Source organism: Solanum stenotomum, chromosome 5, assembly GCF_019186545.1.
Source record: "Solanum stenotomum isolate F172 chromosome 5, ASM1918654v1, whole genome shotgun sequence".
NCBI lineage: Eukaryota > Viridiplantae > Streptophyta > Magnoliopsida > Solanales > Solanaceae > Solanum > Solanum stenotomum.
In genome coordinates, this window is record NC_064286.1 from 45,057,032 (window position 1) to 45,063,137 (window position 6,106).

The following is a 6,106-nucleotide window of genomic DNA, read 5'->3' on the forward strand; positions in this document are numbered from 1 at the left end:
TTGACATACTAGATAGGGTGATGGAACTAAGAGATTTCATCGTCAGGGTCAGTTCATGGGTAATTCATCTAGAAGTTGAGATTATTCAGGTAAGGGCACTTAGGGTTATCAGGGTAGACAAGTACATACCGTGATTCAGGGTACAAATGGTGTTGGTGGACCCAGGCCTAGTCATACTAGTAAGGGTATGCATAATGGATCTTCAACAAATGGTGTTGGTGGACCCAGGCCTAGTCATACTAGTAAGGGTATGCATAGTGGATCTTCAAGTCAGAGAGAGCGTACATATTCTTCTGGTCATTCTCAATGAGTTTGAGTTCCTCATGGTTGTTGTATGTGAGGAGTTTGGGCAGAAGGCAAAGGAATGCCCCAGAAGGCAAAGGATTGCCCAGACGTGCTACTTTTACTATTTAGTCAGGATCACATGATGCTCGTTCTGTGCCAGCTCTAATAGTATGAGGTATTTCAGAGAGTGCTAGAGGTGGTACCAATGGTACCAAGTGTGGGGATCTAATAGCTCGTGATGGTTTTAGTCTAGTTGGATCATAAACTATGTTATGCTATACTAGGTAGATCTGAAGCAGAGGCCTCAAATACAGTGATTACAGATACCATCCTAGTTTGCCATCACTCTACTACAATATTATTTGGTCCTGACTCTACCTACTCTTATGTGTCTACTTATTTTGCTGCGGTTATTGATAATGTGTGTGAGCCCCTTACTGTACCTATTAGTGTCTCTACCTTGGTTGGCGATTCTTTAGTGGTGGACGAGTGTACTGGGGTGTATAGGCAAACCTGATTTTACTTGATATGCTTGATTTTGATATGATATTGAGTATGCATTAGTTATCTCTCTATCGTGTGATACTAGATTGTTATGCTAAGATCGTGACATTAGCTTACCACAACTTACCTCAGTTTGTGTGGAAGGGTACTCCAAGTTCGTAACAGAAGGGAGTAGTATGCTTTCTCTGTGCTCATCATTTATTAGAGAATGAGGGATTATCTTATTTGTCCCATAATCACGATTGACAGTTTAAAAAAGCTACAATCAAGAATAAGTATCCTCTTCATCGCATTAATGATTTGTTTGACCCGCTTCATGGTGCATCAGTGTTCTCCAAGATTGACTTGAGGTCGGGTTACTATTAGTTGAGAGTTTGAGATTCTAATATCTCAAAGAATGTTTTTAGGACTCGTTATGAGTATTATGAGTTTGTAGTCATGTCCTTTAGACTGACTAATGCTCCAACCGCTTTTATAGAGTTGATGAATTGGGTATTTTGATCTTATTTAGATTCCTTTGTGATTATGTTTATTGATAATATCTTGGTTTATTTTGAGAATGAGGCCGATCATGTTCATTATTTGAGGACCGTGCTTCAGAGATTGAAAGAGGAGAAATTGTATGCGAAATTCTCCAAGTGTGAGTTATGGCTTAAGTTTTTGGCTTTCTCTGATCATGTGGTGTCCAATGAAGGGATTATGGTTTATCCTCCCAAGGTTGCAGTGGTTCATGATTGGGTGAGACATACTTCCCCTATTTAGATTTAGAGTTTCATCGGGCTAGTGGGCTATTATCATCAGTTTTTTCAAAGTTTCTCTTTGATCAGAGCTCTGTTGACTAAGCTTTCATAAGATTAAGAAGTTATTGACCTTGACATCTATTTTAGCTTTACCCGAGAAGGGTATGACATTTGTTGTATTATGTGATGCTTCATGTGTAGGTTTGGGTGGTGTATTGACGCAATGACATTTTTATTGCCTATGCTTATCAGCAGTTGAAGGTGCATGATAAAAACTACCCTACTCATGATTTGGAGGTAGTCTTTGTTTTGAAGTTATTGAGACATTATCTCTATGGTGTGCATTGTGAGGTCTTTACAATCATTTTAGCCTTAAATATATCTCTTCTCAGCCGAATTTGAACATGAGGTAGCATAGATGTTTGTAGATGTTAAAAGATTATGACATCACCATTCTTTATCATCCGGGCTAGGCAAATATGGTAGCAGATACTTTGAGTGAAAAATCACCCAGTATGGGTAGCATAGCCTTTCCTAAGGCGAAAGAGAGACTTTTGGCGTGGAAAGTTCAGTCTTTGGATAGACAGTTGGTACGACTTGATATTTCCACACCTCACTATGTTTTAGCCTTCATTGAAGCTAGTTTACTTTGATGGATCAGATTTGTGCCCGCCAATTTAAGGATGACAAGTTGAGAGTTATACGAGACAAAGTGTTGAAAGGTGAAGCTAAGTCCACTTTTCTTAATCCCGAGGGAGTTTTGAGGATTTTTGGCCTCATTTGTGTTCCTAAAGTTTATGGTTGGGTGCCTATGATTTTAGAAGAGGCTCATGGTTCTAAATACTTTATTCACCCCATGGCAACCAAAATATATCATGATTTGAATCAACATTCTTGGTGATGTGGTATGAAGAGAGACATTGTTGATTTTGTAAACAAGTGTTTGAATTGTAGCATCAGAGTCTGGGTGATACGATGCAAAGGATGCCTATTCTTAAGTGGAAGTGGGAGTGCATTATTATAGACTTTGTGGTTGGATTTACCGTAACTTTGGGTAAGTATGACATTAGTTGGGTGATTGTGGACTGGTTGATCAAGTCGGCTCATTTCATTCCAATGAAGACTAGCTATAACCCAGAGCACTTGGCCAGGATCTATATTTGTGAGATTGTTCAGTTGTATGGAATTCCCATTTCCATTTTGTGTGATAGATACATGCAGTTCACCTCTCATATATGGATTTCTTTGTAGGAGCAAATAGGTACCAAGCTTGAGTTAAGTATCACTTTCCATTATCAGACCGATGGTCTATCCGAGTAGACTATTCATGTGCTTGAGGATATGCTTTGGGATTGCATCATGGACTTTGGTGGCCATTGGGACCAATCCCTACCTTTTTCAGAGTTTGCTTATAACCACCGTGCCATTCTAGCATCAGATGACACTAATTTAGGATTTGTATAAGTTGAGGTGTAGATCTCCCATTAGATTATTTGATTCATTAAGAGTACGACCTTGGGGCACTAATTTATCGAGAGACTTTATTGATAGAGTGAGGTTGATTCAACAACACTTTGTGACCACCCAGAGTAGGCAAAAGAGATATGCGGGTAGGCGAGTTTGTGATGTTTCCTTGGCTATTTTTGAGCTGATTTTTCTTAAGGTGTCACTCACTATGGGTGTGATGAGGTTTGTGGATAAAGGGAAGATTAATCCATGGTTTATTGGTTTTTTTGAGATTTTGGAGAAATTTGGAGAGGTAGCCTATATGTTGGCCTTGCCTCTAAACCTTTCAATGGTCAACCCCGTGTTTCATGTCTTAATGATTAAGCTATATTGTCACGATGATTCTCATATGATTTAGTGGGATTTAGTTTATTTGGATCAGAATTTGTCATTTGAGGAGGAGCCGATTGCCATCTTGGATAGACATACTAGGCCGTTACGTTAATAAAAACATATTGAGTTAGTGAAAGTGCAGTCAAGGCACCAACCTATTAAAGGGGCTACGTGGGAGTTGGAGTATGACATGCGTTGTAGATACAATCAACTTTTCACCTCTTCTGGTAACTTATTTTACTTTTGTTCGAGGACCAACATATGTTTTAGTGGTACCTTTTTTCTTAAGAAACTGCTTTTATTTGTTAAATGACCATTTTATCCTTTACCCTAGCGTTTTATGCTTAGTTTGTTTTGCGGGGAAAGTTAGTGTGGTCCCTGATGCAATCGGGTGAGATTTTTGTGTTTTAAACCTTTTGAGTTAAGTTATATTAAGATAGTTGACTTTGGTCAATATTTTGAGATATGAGTACCAGAGGGTGATTCTGTCAATTTCGTTGCATCTGTAACGTCGAGTTTGGTCTAGTAAGGTAGTTAGTTTGGGTTCTGAGGCCTTAGGTTAAGATTTGGGTGTTTAGGCGAGATCTTGAGCTTTAGTTTTAAAAAGAGGTCCGGGAGGGTATTTCTGTCATAACGATTTTTTTTTTGAAAATCTGACGATTCCATCAAGTCTAAAATGTCGAATTTAGTGGGTAATATATGTGATTTATTTTTATTGGGTTTCAATTGAATCACGAGGACCTGTTCGAAGACTTTAATAAGATAAACATTTTTTTTTGTGCTGGTGCAGTTGACCTCAATCAATGCTTGGTCAACACGTGGTCAATCGCCATTGCAGTTAACATAAAGTCAACATCCCTTTTCTTTTTCCAAAACAACCTCCTTTCTTTCCATTTTACTTTCTTTCACCATTCTTTTCATATTGGGAGCTTGAGAGGGAGACTTTGGAAGCAATTTCTTGAGAAAAAGTCCTGCAAATAAGTTCCTTTGTCGATTCTATATCGTTTTCTTTGAATCTCATCTTCCAAGAACATCTTTAAATTATGATTTCACTGTGGTTTTTGGGATTTTCTCCTAAACTTAATATAATTAGTTATTTCTTCATTTGGAGCTCATTTTTAATTGATTTTTCAACCACGATTTCCACTTGAGTTATAAAACATGTTTTTCAAATAAAAATCTGATTTTACCCTTGTTCATTATGAAGAGAAAATTGGAAGAATCTACTCCTAATTTCTATTATTATCAATATGGGTATCGTTGGACTCCTTTTGATGTATCCTTTCTACTCTTGACATCTTGGGGATCGTTTTGGAGATCGTTTGGTTAAGATAAGTTTCAGTAGAGTTGTTTACTTGAAGTTTCGACCTTCGAGATGGGTTTGACTATCTTTCTTTAGATAGGGTTGAGTAATTAGTTTTGACTATGGAATGAGATTACAGCATGATATTGAGATGCTGGTAAGTGTAGACTGTATTATTTATCCTAGTGGAGGCTTATTTGAAATGCTTAGCCTATGTGGAGGCCTTATGTGTTGTCTTTAATTGCTTTTTAGAACATGAGACATTTGAGAATTGTTTGAGAGAGGGTTGAGTTGCCTTGTTTAACATTTTGACAAGAAACTCTAATTTGCATGAAGTTATAAAGAATCTATGAAGCTATGAATGATTGTTTCATGAACTCATGCATGAATTATGAAAGAAAAAAGTTTTATGATCTAGGTTGCTTTAGACTGGAATCAATGAAATTGTGAAAGGTTTTCTCACATTAAGGAGTCACGGTTTTGGTGAAAGGTTTTCTCACTTATATTTGATTCAAGATTTTATAAGCTATTTTATGATGTTTTTAGCTTGGATTAGTAACTTAAATTGTACTTTTCCATGGATTATTATATGCTTCTGTTTTCACCATTCCATTGGGATTTTACTTAGCAACGAGAGGATATTGAGATAAAGGGTCTCTAGTTAGTAAAGATCGGGTCTCTAGTAACAATCTCCTTGTCCCTAACTATGTGCCCATGTAGGTTGTCTTCAATGATATAGCTAGTGGATCTGCCTAAGTTAGAAGTTTATGGTCCTTGCCTTGGCAAGAAAGGATATCTCTTTTCAGTGTGGGGGCCAGACACCAGATTCTACGTTATAACTCACGTGGTCTATGCTAAGAATACAAATAATTCATCACAAGTGTATCATCATGGACCGGGTGATGTGCTACTTCTACATGTTTATTAAGGTTCATGACTAAGTGTGGGAAGTGTATCGGATGTGATTGAGGATCATAAAGAGCCTCTAGCACTAAGTCAAGTTCAAAGTCTTCCTACCGACTAAGTTTTTCGCATGAGTTCATGCAAGGTTCAACCTCAAACAGTCCTATCTCGCATTTTATAAATATTTATATATCTAATTACCCACTAAAGTAAAGGTCTTCGAGTCCTCTTTCCAACTTCGTCATCCACTCTTCAATTCGAGGTTGGTGTCAAAAGTTATGATAATTTTAGTTTTAACTGATATTTTGATAAAGAGAGGCAACATATGTCATTGCAGCTGCAAGTTCCACTTGCGAGGATGTAAAGCCAATCACATCTGGGCCGACTAAACCCATTTAAGTCTGTTCTAATCCAAATGTTTTTACTTTTTAATCATTCTTTCAAGGCTTAGAAGTGGTTTTCTCTCCTCCTCTCATCCTTCTTCTCCAAGGTAACTCTTTCTGTAGATAGTTCAATTTCGTAAACCAAATTT